At 47.3% G+C, this 16112-nt stretch overlaps 2 protein-coding genes across 4 annotated transcripts in view; both read right to left on the reverse strand.

Annotated features, from left to right (window-relative positions):
- FOXN3 (forkhead box N3) overlaps positions 1–1075 on the reverse strand; it is a 349057-nt gene extending 347982 nt beyond the window's left edge. For all 3 annotated transcript variants that reach the window (XM_016154506.2, XM_016154423.2, XM_036238444.1), the window contains exon 1: positions 923–1075. The gene's annotated coding sequence lies outside the window, so the exon portion shown is untranslated. The remainder of the gene's footprint in view (positions 1–922) is intronic.
- Positions 1–16112, reverse strand: part of EFCAB11 (EF-hand calcium binding domain 11) — a 302187-nt gene that overhangs the window by 64301 nt on the left and 221774 nt on the right. The gene's annotated exons all lie outside the window — the stretch shown is intronic.

Raw genomic sequence — 16112 nt, forward strand, 5'->3', positions numbered from 1 at the left:
CTACAACAGTTCCACATGGGAGCCCCCAGCAGGCCAGTCCTTTCAGGGGATGCACATTTTACATTTGCAATCATGTGTCCCAACTGCTAGCAAACGTGTCACCTTAAGCACATCCTGTGACAGAGGGCTCCCTGAGCCCAACCGACTGAAACTAAAAAAATTAAATAAATTAATAATCCCACGGTTAAGAGCCGCAGAGAAAGAACGTGTTTCTCGTCCTCGTATGTCATCTCGGGAGTATAAACAAAGCATGAAAAATAGTCTCTTCAGCCTCCCAAGCCAGTAATCATGGTTTTCTCCTCAAAACAATGTTGCTCCAAAATGAGAAATATTCTGACTGTCCTCCCAGGAAACTCTCATCCGTACGTGTCATAGCAGGATAACCAGTTACAGTCTTTGAAAAGAGGTTTAAACTGCCCACAGATTTGACACTCTGTTTACAATTGATAGCAAAACAGTTGCGACAGCAATGCTGTAAACTCTGCTTGAGCCAAACTCCACATTTAACGTTAGTTCCTTGAAAATAAAAGTAACGCCGGGGAGCCCACAAAAGTAAAGCCCTAGGAAGTAATTAACAATTACACCAATTATTTGATAATTTTTAAAAATTATCTATTTGTCTCCTATTTTTTAAAAATATTTTAAACGACTATCCACAAATTCCTGAGAAACTTTTTTTTTTTTTAATGAACTTACTTTTGAGACAAAACTAATGAAAATATGCAACTTGCCATCCCTGGATCTCTCCCATATGGGCTGCATGCTATAAATCAATCAAACGAGGTGGAAATATGGGGGGTGGACACCTTGAAAAACCAAAGGGTGCCCCCAAATGCAGCAGCCCGAACAGTGAGGGCTTCTCGTGATAATGCTGAACCAGGGCAGAAGATCGGGAGGCAGGAAATGAGCCCATTTTCGTTACCTTCGATCGCATGCCCCCCCGCTGCTTCTCGCGGCTGCATTGGGGGGCTGTGGCGGCGCTGGACTCACGGTGGCCCCACTGCCGGGTCGCGCCGTCTCCCGGCGGAGCTGCAGCCGATCGTGGCCGGAACCCGGGCTCCAGCCCCGGCGCCCGCCCGGGGTCGGCGGCGCGGCTCCCACCCGGGCCCGGAGCCCTGCTGGGTCCTAGTGCGCGCCGCGCGCCCGCCGGCGGCCGGGTCTGCGCCCGCACGTACGGCAGGCAGCTCGTGAGCACCGTGAATCCCCGCGAAAACCGAATCACCCGTCCGTGCCTTGCAAGACCGGACACCGTAAATGCGGATCAACTGGAGCTTACTGTCAAATCCTGGCGTAGGATGTTAAAAGAAAATCACTGGCTACAGCTGGACTCATGGAAGGCGGATGTGAGTATCTGCAGACCCAGTGTAAAGCTCAGGGCAGTAACTGGTTTCGGTAGGTTTTGCCCGATGCACGTGTGATAGCGCATATTCACAGACGGTAAGAGACAGTGCAGGATCAATAGATAGGTTTCAAAAATAAAACACACACACACACACACACACACACACACAATGGTTGGAAATCACTTGTTTAAAACGATGTTTTAAACAATTTTTCCAATTTTTTTTTCTCAACAGGTCCTTTCGCATTTTGCTTTCCCTTATATATCATACCCTATTTTAAATAACAAAGGCCCATATGGCTAAACATGTAGTCATCTGATTTTCAAAAGACCTCAAAAATTGCATCAAAATATGCCCTTGTGTACCGCCTAAGAAATTAACGAGAAAGAATTAATGGTGGCATATGGTGTGCCTCATAGAGAAAACTTAATTACAATTTAAAACAAATGCAGAAATTCACAAATTCAGTAAGCCGAAAGTAAATTATGATCCTAGATCTATACGCAAATCCGCTTATGTAATATTAAGAAAAATGTAAGTTCCCAATTTCTCTTTTAACTGTGGGAAGGATGTTATATGGCCCCCGACAACAGGTGACCCTTGTCGTCCCCAAAAGGGCTTTCAGTGCCCTCTCGGCACATTCATTCACTGCAGGCCACCTGTAAAGCAACTTTTAAAATTGCAAGTGCTCACTTAAGAGGACAATTCTATTAGCTCTTACTTCAAAATAAAACTGTCTTAGTTTGAAACGCCTTTTTAAAAGGCTTTAAGACTGGGGGCTTTTCTTTCAGTCTTTGATATCCCTAAGTTCGAAGTTCACGGTTATGTAGAACTGCTAATAACAATGGCACTGTGGTTTGACACCAAAAGGAAAAGCAAATAGGTGTTTTCTGAGTTCTGTGTTCGGAACAGAAAAAAAGTCCCTTTGAAAATTAGCCTTGCCCTCCTCCTTCCCAATTATAGCTAAATAAACGTAATGGGAGATTTTTAATATTAATTAAACATCAAAAGCACCTTTTTCTGCTGCCTTATGTCCATGCAAAGAACTAACTGTAATATTTTACACTTGTCGATCTTCAAAGTCCTCGCACGTGCATCTCACGCAATCTTCACCACACCTCTGAGATAAATCGGACATTACGATTCCTAATTTTCAAATGAGAAAGTGGAGGTATCAAAAAGTGATTTGTCCAAAACCACATTTCCAACATCCACTCCTGCTTTTTCAAGTTGTACCACTCGGCTTTCCAACTATTTCTCTATAACTACTGTGAAAAATGAGGTCTCCAAAACAAAAATGAAGGGAAGTTTCTGTAGTCATCACTTTCCACCTGTATTAGAGCAGTGATTTACCAGAATGGAAAGAAGAGGCTAGATGAAAATATTTCAGTCTTTGCTAAATAAGATGGCTAGTGAGACCCAGGCTGGCCAGATTTCTGTCTTGTGGCTGTCCAGGGCCCCCCCAGCAGACAGAAAACTTAAACCTCTAGGGCTGAGCAATACTCCTGTCACTGTGCATTATTTGGCTCTTTATCAGAGACTAAGAATTGACTCCACGGTACACACAGAGGAGTGAGGTTTTCTCAAGTGGAACTTGGTTTTCTGTATGTCGTCCCAACACTGAAAGTCCTTGAAAACTTCTAGGACTTCAGATGTTTCAGATACCAGGTGGCTTATTAGTGAGATCCAGGATGTCCCTACTCAGACGTGGCGACAACCAAGGTATTACATCTCAGCCTTCCTGCACCCATGGGAAAGTCACCAGTCAGTTCTGTTTGTGGCAGTCCACTTCCTCCTCCCCTCTGCCGAAAGGAAATGTAACTTCTCTGATGATGTGTCCTAACCCACCTAAATGCCAGCCAGGTGAGGCCTGTGTGACATTTAGCTGAAAAGACAGAAAAGGTTTATTCTAAAAAACGATCCATTCCTTTTCGTGTGCAGCTCGCAAGGAAGGAGCTAGGCACACCGGCATCTTTGGAAGATGTGGATGACTTCCTTTAGGAACTACTTGGAAGGTTAATGCACGACTTGATCCCTTTGTTGAAAACCCATCTAAGTACTTTATAGTCACACCATCCATGGGGCCTTGAAATGTTGCAAATGCTGGGCTCAAAGTAAAATGAACACCAGTAGGAGGTGATGAGAAGCCGAAAAGAAATGCTGGCGGTGAGCACTTTCTCAAAGCCAGAGCACACCAGAAGAGGTACTGGTCGAAAGAAACCATCATTAATTCATTCATACCTTCATTCATTCCTTGTATATGTTTCCAATGTTAAAAACCTAATATGAACAAAGTACCGTTCTGGGGTTCTGGGTATAAAAAAAATTGAATAAATACTGCCCTCAAAGCACCCATCATTATACAAAGCCTATGGACAGACAGACAATTGCCAAGCAGTGCGGCAGGTGCTGCAAGAAAGCCATGTCACAGATGCTGCGTATTCAAATGCCAACTGTCCCAGTCGTGGGCCAGTTTGTCTTTTAGAGTCGTTCTCAGCCATGCCCTCTACTCTGTATTGCTAAGAGCACTCTCTTGCAGCTGGTTTCACAGACTCCGGGCTCAGTGGGCTGACGGCTGGGTGTGGTCACTGACAGGCACTTGCAGGAGAGTGGAGGTGGGAGGAAATGAAAAGCCAGGTGATTTCTCCTCCTCCTTCTTGCCTCTGACTGCATGTCCATCAGTGGCCGCATCTGGTTGAGGCTTTTGCCAGGAGACCTCAGCTCCTGGCGTAGGTAACACCACTACTTCCTGTTAACACTCTGGATTAGGAACGTTAAAGTCTTCTTGCTGAAATTAGTCTTTGGATAACTGTACCTTCCCCTGTTTGTAGCTCAGATCCTCCATCACCTGTGTAAGCAATCCCCTGCATTAAATTCCTTCTGTGCACATCGGCAAATTCCAGAGGAAGAAGCTCTCAGACAAAACCTGAGTGGAACTCCTCAAAATTCTCGGGATCATCACAAACGAGGAAATGCTGAGAAACTGTCACAGCGAAGAGGAGCTTTAGGGAGACATATTTAAATGTATTGTGGTATGCTGGATGGGACCCTGGGACAGAAAGAGGATAAAAGGTTAAAAACTAAGGAAATCTGAATAAAATATGGACTTTAGCTGGTAATTACGTATCAACATTGGTTTATTGATTGTACCACACCCTAACAAGTAAGGTGTCAGTAATTGGGGAAACAGGATGTGAGGTGTGTGGGAACTCTCTGTATTATCGTCTTGATTTTTCTGTAAATTTAAAACTGTTATGGAAAATAAAGTCTGTTTTTAGAAATTTCTTCTATGGTAAACTCCATTGCCTCCCTTCCCAAGCAGGGGACTTCTTCTAGGGACCCAGGCTGGGAGTTTAAGAGTCAAGACATCAAGAAACATCCCAGCCAGGGATCAAGTGGCTCTGGGAAGCCAGGAAAAATCCTGAATCTGGAGCCAGAATGTGATCTGGGGCAAGAAGGACCAGAGGAGGCTGAGGGCTGTGAGTGAGGAAACCAAGACAGCCTGTCAGGGTGAGAAGCCAGGGCCCAGGGCCTCAGCTGAGAAAGGAGACTGCTTCCACTGGCCGGTCAGAATGACTGTGGGGGTGGGGGCGGGGCTGGCCCTGGGCTCTCTGGGAGCACAGAGCGAAGAGGAAGAGGGGAGGAGGGGTGTGGGTGGAGAAGGGGAAGAGGAAGAACAATAATAATAGCAGCTAAGAGTCACTGAATCATTTTACCTGCATTTTCTCATTTCTAATCCCTTATAAGCAAGGTGCTATTTTTTATCCCCCTTTTACAGGCAAATGAACTTGCCTAAAGTTGCAAAGATATTTAGGGGCAGAATTATAGCTCAAGCCTAAGTCCGTTATGAGGAAGTGCCTGTAGATTCCACTGGAGATGGAGGCGAGAACCAGGGGCCACCAGGTTTGCACTTTATTTTGTTATCCACATGGCGAACCCCTTTATCTCCCTCAAGCCTTTGCTCAGCTGTCCCCTCAATGTCTCTTGATCCTCCCAACCCTGCTCTACTTTTTCCCTTCCCCTTTGTACCACCTTCTAACGCGTTACTAATGGTCTTGTTATTCATTGTCCCCCTCCCTCCACCACTGCCCCCCACAAGGGCCAGGCACCCTTGTTTTGTACAGTGATCATTTCCAAGAACAAAAAACAGTTTCTGGCCCTGGTAGGTGCTCACTAAAGCTTTTTAATGAATGAATGAATAAAGTTAGTAAATAAGAAGATGTTTATATTAGTCGGGGTTCTCCAGAGAAACAGAACCAGTAGGTTCTAAGTCTGTATAGAGATTTATTTCAAGAAACTGGCTCAGACAATTGTAGAGTCCAATAAGTTCTAATATCTGCAGTAGGCAAGCTGGAGTCCCAGGAGAACTGATGCTGTGGTTCCAGTCCAAATGCTGGCGGGCTCCAGACCCAGGAAGAGCCGATGTTTCAGTTTGAGTCCAAAGGCAAGAATACACCAATGTCCCAGCTCAAGGCAGTTAGCAGGAGTTCCCTCTTACTCAGCCTCTCTGTCCTGGTCAGGCCTTCAACTGATTGGACGCGACCCACCCACGTTACGGAAAGCAATCTGCTTTATTCACGCCACCAGTTTGAGGTGTGTGGGAACTCTCTGCACCATCGTCTTTATTTTTCTGTAAATTTAAAAGTGTTACGAAGAATAAAGTCTGCTTTTAGAAATTTCTCCTATGATAAACACTTGAAGTGATTTTGTTTCTCTGCTGCAGAAGCCCTGTTGCCTCCCTTCCCAAGCAGGGGCTTTCTTCCAGGGACTCAGGCTGGGACTGTCCGTGATGCCATCACAGACACACCCAGGGTGATATCCGACCAAATATCTGGGTGCCCTGCGGCCCAGTCAAGTTCACATGTAAAATTCATTGTCCCAGGATTGAAAAGGACTCTGTGTTTTACAAGGATCCTTCTAGGACCTGTACGGAGGATGATTTAGAAGGGAGCAAGGCAGAAGTGGGAGACTTATCAGGAGGTTATTATTATATTAATTCTGGCAAGAATCGATACAGACCAGGAGGAAGCCACCATGGGGAGCGTCGGATGATCCTTCAGTGACCCATGAACAACACGTGTGGTCACATACACCAACGGCGTCCCGCAGACACCACTCCCGGAGGAATCAGTCACAGCGAAATGTCCAGAGCGGAACTAACTGGATGACTAAGCTGTGTCCTGGCCATTGCCAAGGCCCCTGGCTGAACGCTGGGGACGACAGCGTCTTCCGGCCTCTCTAACTGCTCACTTGGAGTAGACACAAACGAGGATGGCTACCTGGCTCTTCTTTGGGGGATTTTCCATTTCACATGGCGTTGAAAGGGAGCGGGCATCTCGCGGGGGGACCCTTCCTTGCTGAACGTAGGATTGGCCCCGGAGTGGGCCCTCGACCCCACGCCAGGCTGGTTAGGGTCCTCTGGAATCCTCTGGCGGACGCCAGGGTGAGCGGGCCTCCTTTCGCTTTGGTCGCCCAGCCATAGGGTGCTGCCAGCAGCCGCATCCTCAGCTTGTAGGCTCAGGAGACGGATAACCACCCAATGATTCGCCCGACTGGGACATAAAAACATGATGAAAGCCTAATATAAACTTTGGATTACCCAAATAAACCTTTATCCCTCCGCCGTTGTAAACAGTTTAGAATAGGCTGTATACATAGCCACCACTTATATACAGATGCACAGAAATCCTCACTCTGTTGGCAAGAACCCCATAATGCTAACTTTCTAGATATAGGTGGTATCGGGTTACGCTGAAAGATTTTCTGCTTGCTTCTTTTTATGCTTTAAATTGCAGTAAAATGCCACCTGCCTTCACCCTATGAAGTCACAAGCTTTAACATTCTCCAGGAAACCAACAGCCTTGCCCTTTTAGGAACACACACCCAGGAGACGGTGAACTAGCATGTGACTCAGACTTCATTATTTTTACCCAGCACTTTATACGGGATTTATTGCCTCCCGCAGGTGACAGTACTAAATCACTACTATGTATCCGTGCTTGTCAAAAGGAACCGAAGGAAACTCACTTTGCTTCATTCCTGTCTTCGATATTTGTCACATTTAGTTACTCCTTCATTGACCAAATCCAGTAATTTAGGGACGGTCCTACGCTGGCAATACTGGAAGATGGGTGGCATCTCGTTCCCTTCTCTACAGGGCCAGTTATAGAATTGGCTGCGGTTCGTGTCCTCAAATCTATTTCCCTCAGCTCTGGCTCAGCCCTTAAAGAATTATTCATCCTGGGGTCTGACTCCTGAGCAGAGCGGCCCTGCAGGCCTTGAGAGGAATGCTTGGGGCAGACGCTGCCAGAAACAGCCCCATCTGGCTCGGGGCCAACCAGCTGGCTGCGGAGCTGAAGGCCTCTCTTGTCTCCCCAGACCCGCTTTGTCTCCCTGGGCTCCCCTTTCTCAGCTGTCTCGCCTCAGGTAATTGTCGACACTGCAGTTCCCCAGCTCTTTTTATTCCTGCGTTTCAGATCACTTTACACACGTTAATTAAGCCTTGCAACGCTCAGGGAAGAAAAGCAAAAGGCGCGTGGGGACGGTCGTGCCCTGCTCCTCTCGGCTGCTCGGCCGGGCCCCACACTCGCCCCGCGCAGGAAGCCGCCAGGGACAACTTCCCGCTGGGACGCGTGAGGGCGGGGTGTCAAGGGGCGAGATGATTCCACACGCCACACGCCTCGCTTAGAGTCACATGTCCCTCTTCCAGGACGACCGCCCATCGCGGGGTCGCCCACCGCAGTGGATCCAGACGACCTTTGAGAGGTGGGTCCTGAGCAAGGCTGCCGATCGAGGTGTGGTCTCTGTGTCACACCTGTGAGAATGCCCTTCATTCTGTGCCATAGTGGTGACAGTCACAGTCACGGGCTGTGGACTCAGAGAGGCCTTAGACCACATCCCAGCTTTGCCACTCCCCAGCTGAGCTATCTTGCAAACATTGTTTGGAATCCTACGTCCATCTGTTTTAGCTGTAAAGTGGATATGACAGTATCTACGCTCCCTCCCCCTTAGTTTCTGGAGAGGATGAAATCACATCATGCGTGCAAAATATTTGGGGCCAAAATTTAAAACATATTTACGTATGGCACATAAAATGGCAGATTTTATGGCCTTTCTGAGCCATCTTTATATCTAACCCCAGAACTTCTGAATTAATGTAGCGTGCTAGGCCCTCTAGCTCAAATTAGTACTGAAAAAATTGACAAGAAATTTGAGTGGGGGGAGGGTCAATCCAAATGAAGTCTGGAGTTTAGTCGACAGTCAGTATCAATGTCAATTTCTTAGCTTTGATAAATGTGTCATGGTTATTTGCCATATTAACATTACAGGAAGTTGGGTGAGGGATATGCAGGAACTCTCCTGTTCCATCTTTGCAATAAATGCTCATCTAACAATCACAATAATCTTATAAAAATGCATTAAAATCAGTAATGCCTACACAATCCATCTAATACTCCACCTATACTTTTAGCATACTAGATTAAAATGCCTCCTCAGGGTCCAAAAATGTGTCAAGTTTTTTGTTACCAAAATAAAAGGCAATTCATGTTATCTCTAGCTGTTATCGTCACCAAGAAAAACTCATTGCGTTTCCAGTGACTGCAAGGCACCGTACTGTACGTTAAAATAACCAACATTACTGTCAGGAAAAAAAAAAACGTCACCTGTGTGGAAGTCATTTTAAGATAGCTGTTTGGATGTAGAGATTTTATAACCTTACCATTTAAGCCCCCAGTGCTTTTCTTATTTCACAGAAAACGGATGGCTTGCCAGTCAATCAGCTCCCTTTTGGTGGCCAGTGACGAGGAAGAATGATCTTGTCAAATAACACTGTAAATTACACTGCTTGCCACCCGAGTCCAGTTTTTGAGATATTCATCTTAAAATGCTGAGGATATCCTTCCTCTTACTGAATAGAGACCAGAGGATTTAAACACTTTTATTTCCTTATTTCTTATACCATGCAAATGGTGATGTGCGCATAGGGGTCAGAAGGAAATTTTCACTGAGTGGATGGCAGATTTTGTTAATAGGTTTTGTTGATATAGATCCCATCAAACAGTGTGACTATAATATGACCATATCACAACATGTTCAGCCAAAGAGCCACAGTTTTAAAAAGCCAAGATTACATGTGTCACCAAGGCTCAGCTCTCCAGGCCGCTAGTGATCTGTGAGGTAAAACTCACACCTGAACGTATGTTGGCAGAGCATTCACAATCGAAAGCTTCGTTGGCACCCACCATGTGCAGGGCATAGTGCTGGGTCTGGGCCCATAAAGAGGGCGAAGTTATAGTCCCAGTTCTCAAGCACGAGAGTGACATTTGTCACTCTTTTTAGTTGCCCAGGATGTGACCTCCTTCCTGTGCCTGGGGAAGCCCCGACCTCAGGAGGCAAAGCCACTTCCCCACTAAAGACTGGAAGTGCCAGAGACCATCCTCCCAGCCTTTCTTGCGGTTGGGGTGAGGGGCATAATGAAGGCTCCCCTGCAGCTGGTGGTAAAAAGGCTGGGGACAGTGCCGAATTCAGCAGCCCTAGGGTGATCACAGCCCCTCGGGCAGAGCGCAGCATTGTTGGGGTCCTTCGCAGGGTCGTCACCAGACTGGTCTGCAGCGTGGCCTTGGGCCTGGGGCCAGGCGGCATCGCCTCACTGCTGGTCTTCCAGCCCTCCTGAGGATTCTTGTGGGCCACCAACCGTGCTGCACCCAAACGCCTTTTCTACTCAGAGCAACCGGAGTCCGCTGCTACTGACTGACATGAGGGCCTCGTCCCACGGCCTCCCTCTTGGATCCCAACCAGCCACTGTTTCGTGAGCAGTAGCGCTGATGCCCCACGCTCTCACCGGACTCCCCATGTCATAACGACACACACTTAGGAATGAGACTGTCTGTGGTCACAGAATGAGCCAGTTGCTCTCACTGGGGATTTAACTAGTCACCCTTGGCTGCCGATGCTAAGTGAATCAACCAGGAATGTAAGCAAAGTTACCCTCAGATACCTTTCCGCGTGGATAAAACGGGGAATGTGCTCTTTAGAGTAGCGTCCCCCACCCCCACGCCCCTGCACCTGCAGGCTTTCCACATTCTCAGTTATCCATGATCAACAGTGGTGTGAACGCATTAAAGGAAAAATCCCAGAGATAAACAATTCATAAGGTTTAGGCTGTCCGCCGTTCTGAGTAGCGCGATAAAATCCACCGCCATCCACCTTCTCCCTTCCAGGATGTGAGATTCCCCTTGGCCCAGCACCTCCACGCTGCAGACGCCCATTGGTGACTTAGTAGCTGCCTCGGTTATCGAATTGAAGGTTGTGGTATCAGAGTGCTTGTGTTTGTGTAACCCTTACTTTACTTAATAACAGCCCCCAAAGGGCAAGAGCAGTGATGCTGGCGACTCGGATACGCCAATGAGAAGCCACAGTGCTTTCTTCAAGTGAACAGGTAAAAAATAGGAAAAAATTAGTATATAGGGTTTGGTGCCATCTGCGGTTTCGAGTGTACACAGAGGGTCTAGGAGCGTGTCCCCCACAGATAAGGGGGGACTGCTGACATGTTTCTGATGCCACGGGCAGGGTAGAGTTTTTTTATGACACTACAGAATATAATATGCTAGCATTTCGATCAAAAGCAAAAAGACAAAACAAACCTCCGAAGCGATAGAGAAAATATTTTTGCCGTTTCACTAGAGAAGAAACAGTTTTGATATCCAGTTCTTCTTTGTTTAGCTTTTCCCCTTTGTCTTATATAAATCGCATTGTGGTGAATGTTTATAATTTATGTGTTGACTCTTCCTGATGGCACTGAACTTGACAATGAGAAGCTTTCAACGTGAAATGGATCATTTCGACTCAAAGAGCCAAGCAGTGATTTCTTAAATGTTTGAGAAAATGTGCACTTCCATTGATAAAAACAAGGGAGGCAAGTTTTTCGTCTTATTCTCCCGGCACGTTAAGAAGTGGAAGTAGAATAATCTCGTACACAACGAGAAGGCAACGATATCATTAAGCCTTGCACTTACGCTCCTGGTAGCAGCCATGAGCGAGCCCAGAAACAAACGCTCCAGGTTTGATTTGAAAGCAGGGTAGACGGAAGAGAATCAGATCGGGGGGGTCTTAATGAAAGGCATCGCCCTCTGCCTTTCATGCTGAATTCCTTTGTGTTCAGTTGTTCAGAGACTCTGCTACTCAGTGTGGAAGGTGAGCATCCCCCCCCCCCCCCCCGCACCGCTGCAAAGCGTGGGGACGAGGGTTTCCGCCCCCTTTCCTCCCGCACCTCCCTTGACCTGGCTTCCGCTGGCATCACTCCCACTAACACACTAATGAATCCCCTACGGCTTACTCTACCTGTCGGCCCTAGGTAGTGCTGCTCTTTTCACTCTCTGAGAACTCCAGCCTTCCTCGAGCTCTGCTTTCCTCCGGCTCCTTCTGCCTCTGTGGCCGGTCCTTCCTGGTTGCTCTCGCGGGCTCCTCCTCCCCCGCCCATCTGCTAACGGCTAGGCTCGTGTTCTGTGGTTGCCTCTTCTTATTTCCACACACTCTCTCTGGGTGATCACACCTGTTTCCACACCTTCGAATGATCACCGATAACCAATAACCAGCCCCCACCACCCTTCTGAATTTCAAGTCTCCGTCTCCAGTAAGCTCCTGGACCCCTCCACCTCGAAATTTTGCTTCAAATTCAAATTTAATACATCCCGAATTGAATTATTTGTCCTCTTGGTCTCAACTTACTCTTTCTATATCTCTATATTCAGCATCCAAAAGCCTCAAACTAATCCTGAACACGCCCTTTCCTTTCCGCTCCACATTCATTCACTAAATTCTATAGTTTCTGCCTCAGAAATTGTTGACTCGGTTCAGCCCCCGTCATCTCTTGACCACTGCTACCGCCCCCGGCACACCCCATACTGCTTCCCAGTTACTCTCACACCAGATGACATGTGCTGCTTGGGCAGCCAAGGGAGAAAAGCCCATCAGACCTGGGAGTCCAAGCAGATGGGAGCTAGAAAAAGAACAAAGATTTTTCAGGGGGTCAAGACACTGGATGAATGAAAGGTACGGTTTGAGATCGCAGCGAGTCCTGCCTTTACTAGTGACCGAGCCAGTCCTCGGCTCCCCCCAGGGTTGGTGCATGGCCACCTGCCTCCACTTGCTCCCTACTCCCGAGGAAGCTGCCCATAGCCACATACTTAGTTGTCCTAAAATAACACTTTGGTTCCATCACTTTCCAGTCTTCCAATTTTTGGTGACTGCCAATCACCCATAGAGTACACTGCGCACAGTTTTATACCTCCCTCTGAGCCTCCAGGACCCCCATAATCTCTCATGGATTTGCTTCCCAGTGTGTCATCACTTACTTGTCTAAATTAATATTTCTCCTCTGACACGCTTAACCATTGACCTTGATTTTCCAATTGCTGACATTTAACCCAGGCCTTTTCTCCTCCTAGAGTCCTGTCCTATAATTCTTCCAACATGTTTGTTTTGACACATACATAATTATTCATTTGATGAACCAATACTGACTGAGTGCCAACCATGGGCCAACTTGACTCCAGCGAATAAGACAAATCTCCCACTTTGAGGAGTTCCTAATCCACAGGGGAAGACGGATGGAGGAGGAAAAGGAAGTTACTTTCCGATGAAATCCATTCTGCAGTGGTGCTGCCAGATGATGCCCTGAGAGCATCCTTCACGGAGTCTAAGAAAAGATCCTCAAACTCAGCCCAGAGTCTAGGTAGCCTTTACCCACCAATGAATTATCTTCGCTCCGCCCATGTGACCGTACTGCTGGGACCCTACAGCTTGGGTGCGCCACAGAAGAGGCCTGAAGGAAGCTGGGTCAAATGTTGTCTGAGTTTGGAGGAGGGGATGGGTGAGGGGAAGAGGGAGCTCTCTCTGATCTCTGAGGAGCAAGCTGAGTGCTCTTTGTGCTTGGACAATGAGAAAGAAAAGAAAGAGAAAAAAAATTCAGTCCTGTCTATGATCCTCATTATAGGACTCAGAGGGGTGGACAGCACCCCAACACGGGGCTGAAGTAGAGAGGGAAGGCCAGACAGCCCTCCATACTTGGGTCCCAAGGCCAACCACTGCCTTCAGCATGTAACATTTCTGTACTCTAACAATGGCCTCCTTCCCTATCCTTGCATGCTCTGGTTCCTACTCGCTGAGAATTGGCATCGATCACCACGGGTGTCTCTTTAGAATATCTGCTAAGAAAAATAGGGAAATGAGATTAGAAACAAAATTAGTAATACAAATGAGAGCCTCGAATTCCTTCTCTTGGGCAACGTTTCCTTTCACAGGAATTCAGGAGAAGTGAGCGCCTTTAGAAGCATCTGTTTAGTCCATCTCACTGACATAAACTAGGGCTCTGTACAACCTATTAAGTTTCTAGAACAATTCCAAAGGCAGGTCTACTGGTGGTGTCAATAAAAATGAAAAAATGAAAAGCTCATTGCTTCTGGTAGCTGTGGGCATGAAACCCCACGACATATTTATATATTTTTTATTGGTAGGGCACCACATGGGCTAGATCGTGTGGTGGGATTTGCTTTTGTTAATGTCAAAATCAAACATGAACTTATCTGGGTGGATACATTCTAATGTTGCCCTAAAAATTATTGCTCTCCTTGGTGACTTACTCTGTTGTCACGCAGCTCATGGATTTAGGAAAATGTGCCTCCTTGCCTTCCCACCTCCCAGCTCAGTTCACCCTACTCTATGTAAGCTGCTTACTTCCCCCACCCTTCCCCTTCTCTGTGGCGATGGAGGTGTCTGGTCATGCCCTGTCATACTGCAGCTTTGAAATTACATCAATGTGATTTTTACTTCGCATTTCCTTTAAGGTATTTCTATGTGCTAAAGGACTCATACGAAGACTTTTTTTTTTTTCTTTTTTCCTCCCAGGGGATTAGCATTTTAGTAAGAGCCGAATAATAAAGCCGGACCGTAGACGCCCCTCAGAAGGGTAGTGGTGCGCGTCTGTCCTCTCATAACTGCCTCGGAGTGACGAGGATCGAACTTTGTTGTTGTCGTTGTTGCTTCTTGTTGTTTCAAGGGGGGAAACGGGTACTTTTCCTCTGCCGAGGTACAAGAACGGGCGCCAAAGGGGGCGTGACCTGCGATGCCTTACAAAAGGTAAATTCTAATTTTCTAGATGAAATGGAAGACGGGGAACAAAGTGCGACGGGGCGTCCGTGCGTGGGCCACCGGCTCCGCTTCAACTGTCTCTTCGCCGTTTGTGGGTCTCGCGCTCCTCTGAGAATCCGAAGCAACCACATACATACACACAAAGACATATAAAATACGGCAACCGCTTCAGGGGAATGACGGATTTCAGAGACCTCAGGTTAAAAAGATGCGTGTGGGATCATCGAAATGCCCTTCCTCCTTCTGTGCCGGCCCTGATCCAGAAGTTAGAATAAACGCGTGACACTCGGGTGGCTACTTCACTTCGGATGGCTAGGGAAGGATCCTTCTGGGGAAGGTGACTCTCAAGAATAACAAGAAGGAACGAGCCACGCAGTCATGGGGAAAGCATTTGAGGCAAAAGGGAGAACGGGCGCAGGGGCCCGAGGTGGAAAACGAGGCTGACACGAGTGATGGCTGAAAACTCCGTGTCCAGCTGACTGCGTATGGTCTATGTGGTTAAACATGATTTCTGGGTGTGTCTGTGCGGGCGTTTTCCGATGAGGTGAGTGTTTGAATCGGTAGACTGAGTTTAAAAGGTTGCCCTGCCCAATGTGGCTGGGCATCATCCAAGCCACTGAGGTCCTGAATAGAACCAGAAAGTGGAGGAAGGGAGATTCTCTCTCTCCGCTTGCCTCCTTGAACGGGGCCCGTGGTCTTCTCTTGCCCCGTGACTGGGGTTTATACCATCAATGTTCCTGGTTCTTAGGCCTTCAGACTTGGGCTAGAACTCACACCGGTTCTCCTGGTGCGCAGGCCTTCGCTCAGACAATAACCCACCACCAACTCTCCTGGGCCTCCATCTTGCACATGGCAGATTGTGGGACTTCTCGGCCTCCATATTCACGTGAGTCGACTCCTTGTAATCAATCTCTTTATGTATATACGTATAACTATACTATCGTCTCTTTCTGGAGAGCCCTGACTGATACAGGCCCGTAAAAGAAAAGGAAAGAAGCTCAGAGTTACTGGAGTGAAATGGGGGAAGTTGAAAGTGAAAGAGAGGAGGCGATGAGCAAAGACAGGAACCGGATCACTTAGAGCTTTGCGAGGCAGAGTGTGTTCAGATGCGTCCTAAGTGTGGTAAAAAGCCACTGAAGAGTTTTCATCAGGAGAGAAACGGGGCCTGATTTATGTATATATTTTAAAGCTCACTTCAGTTTTTGTACAGAAAGCAGTTTGCACAGAGGCAAAACTGAAAGCCAAGAAACAAGTTAGGGTGTAGCCATAGTGGTCTAGGAGAGGGATGGCAAGGGCTTGGATGAGGGTAGTGAAAGTGGAAAGACTCGGGATAACTTCCGAAGTAAACAGGACTTGCCAATAGCTGTTTGTTAGTGCGGATGGAGAGTGGGAAATTGAGGATAACTCCGGATTTCTGGCTTAAGTAGCTAGGTAGACAGTAAAGCCATCCCACTGACCTGGGAAAACCGAAGCAGAGCTAACCCAGAAGTCAGCAGGTGCCTTGGGAATTCGACTTGGGGATCAAATTAGTGATGCTTACTCACCATCTAAATGGAGAGAGCAAGTGAACGCGTTGGTTCCAGAGAGAGACGAGACTACAGATCAAGACTTGGAAATCAT

Source organism: Rousettus aegyptiacus, unplaced genomic scaffold (assembly GCF_014176215.1).
Source record: "Rousettus aegyptiacus isolate mRouAeg1 unplaced genomic scaffold, mRouAeg1.p scaffold_m13_p_3, whole genome shotgun sequence".
NCBI lineage: Eukaryota > Metazoa > Chordata > Mammalia > Chiroptera > Pteropodidae > Rousettus > Rousettus aegyptiacus.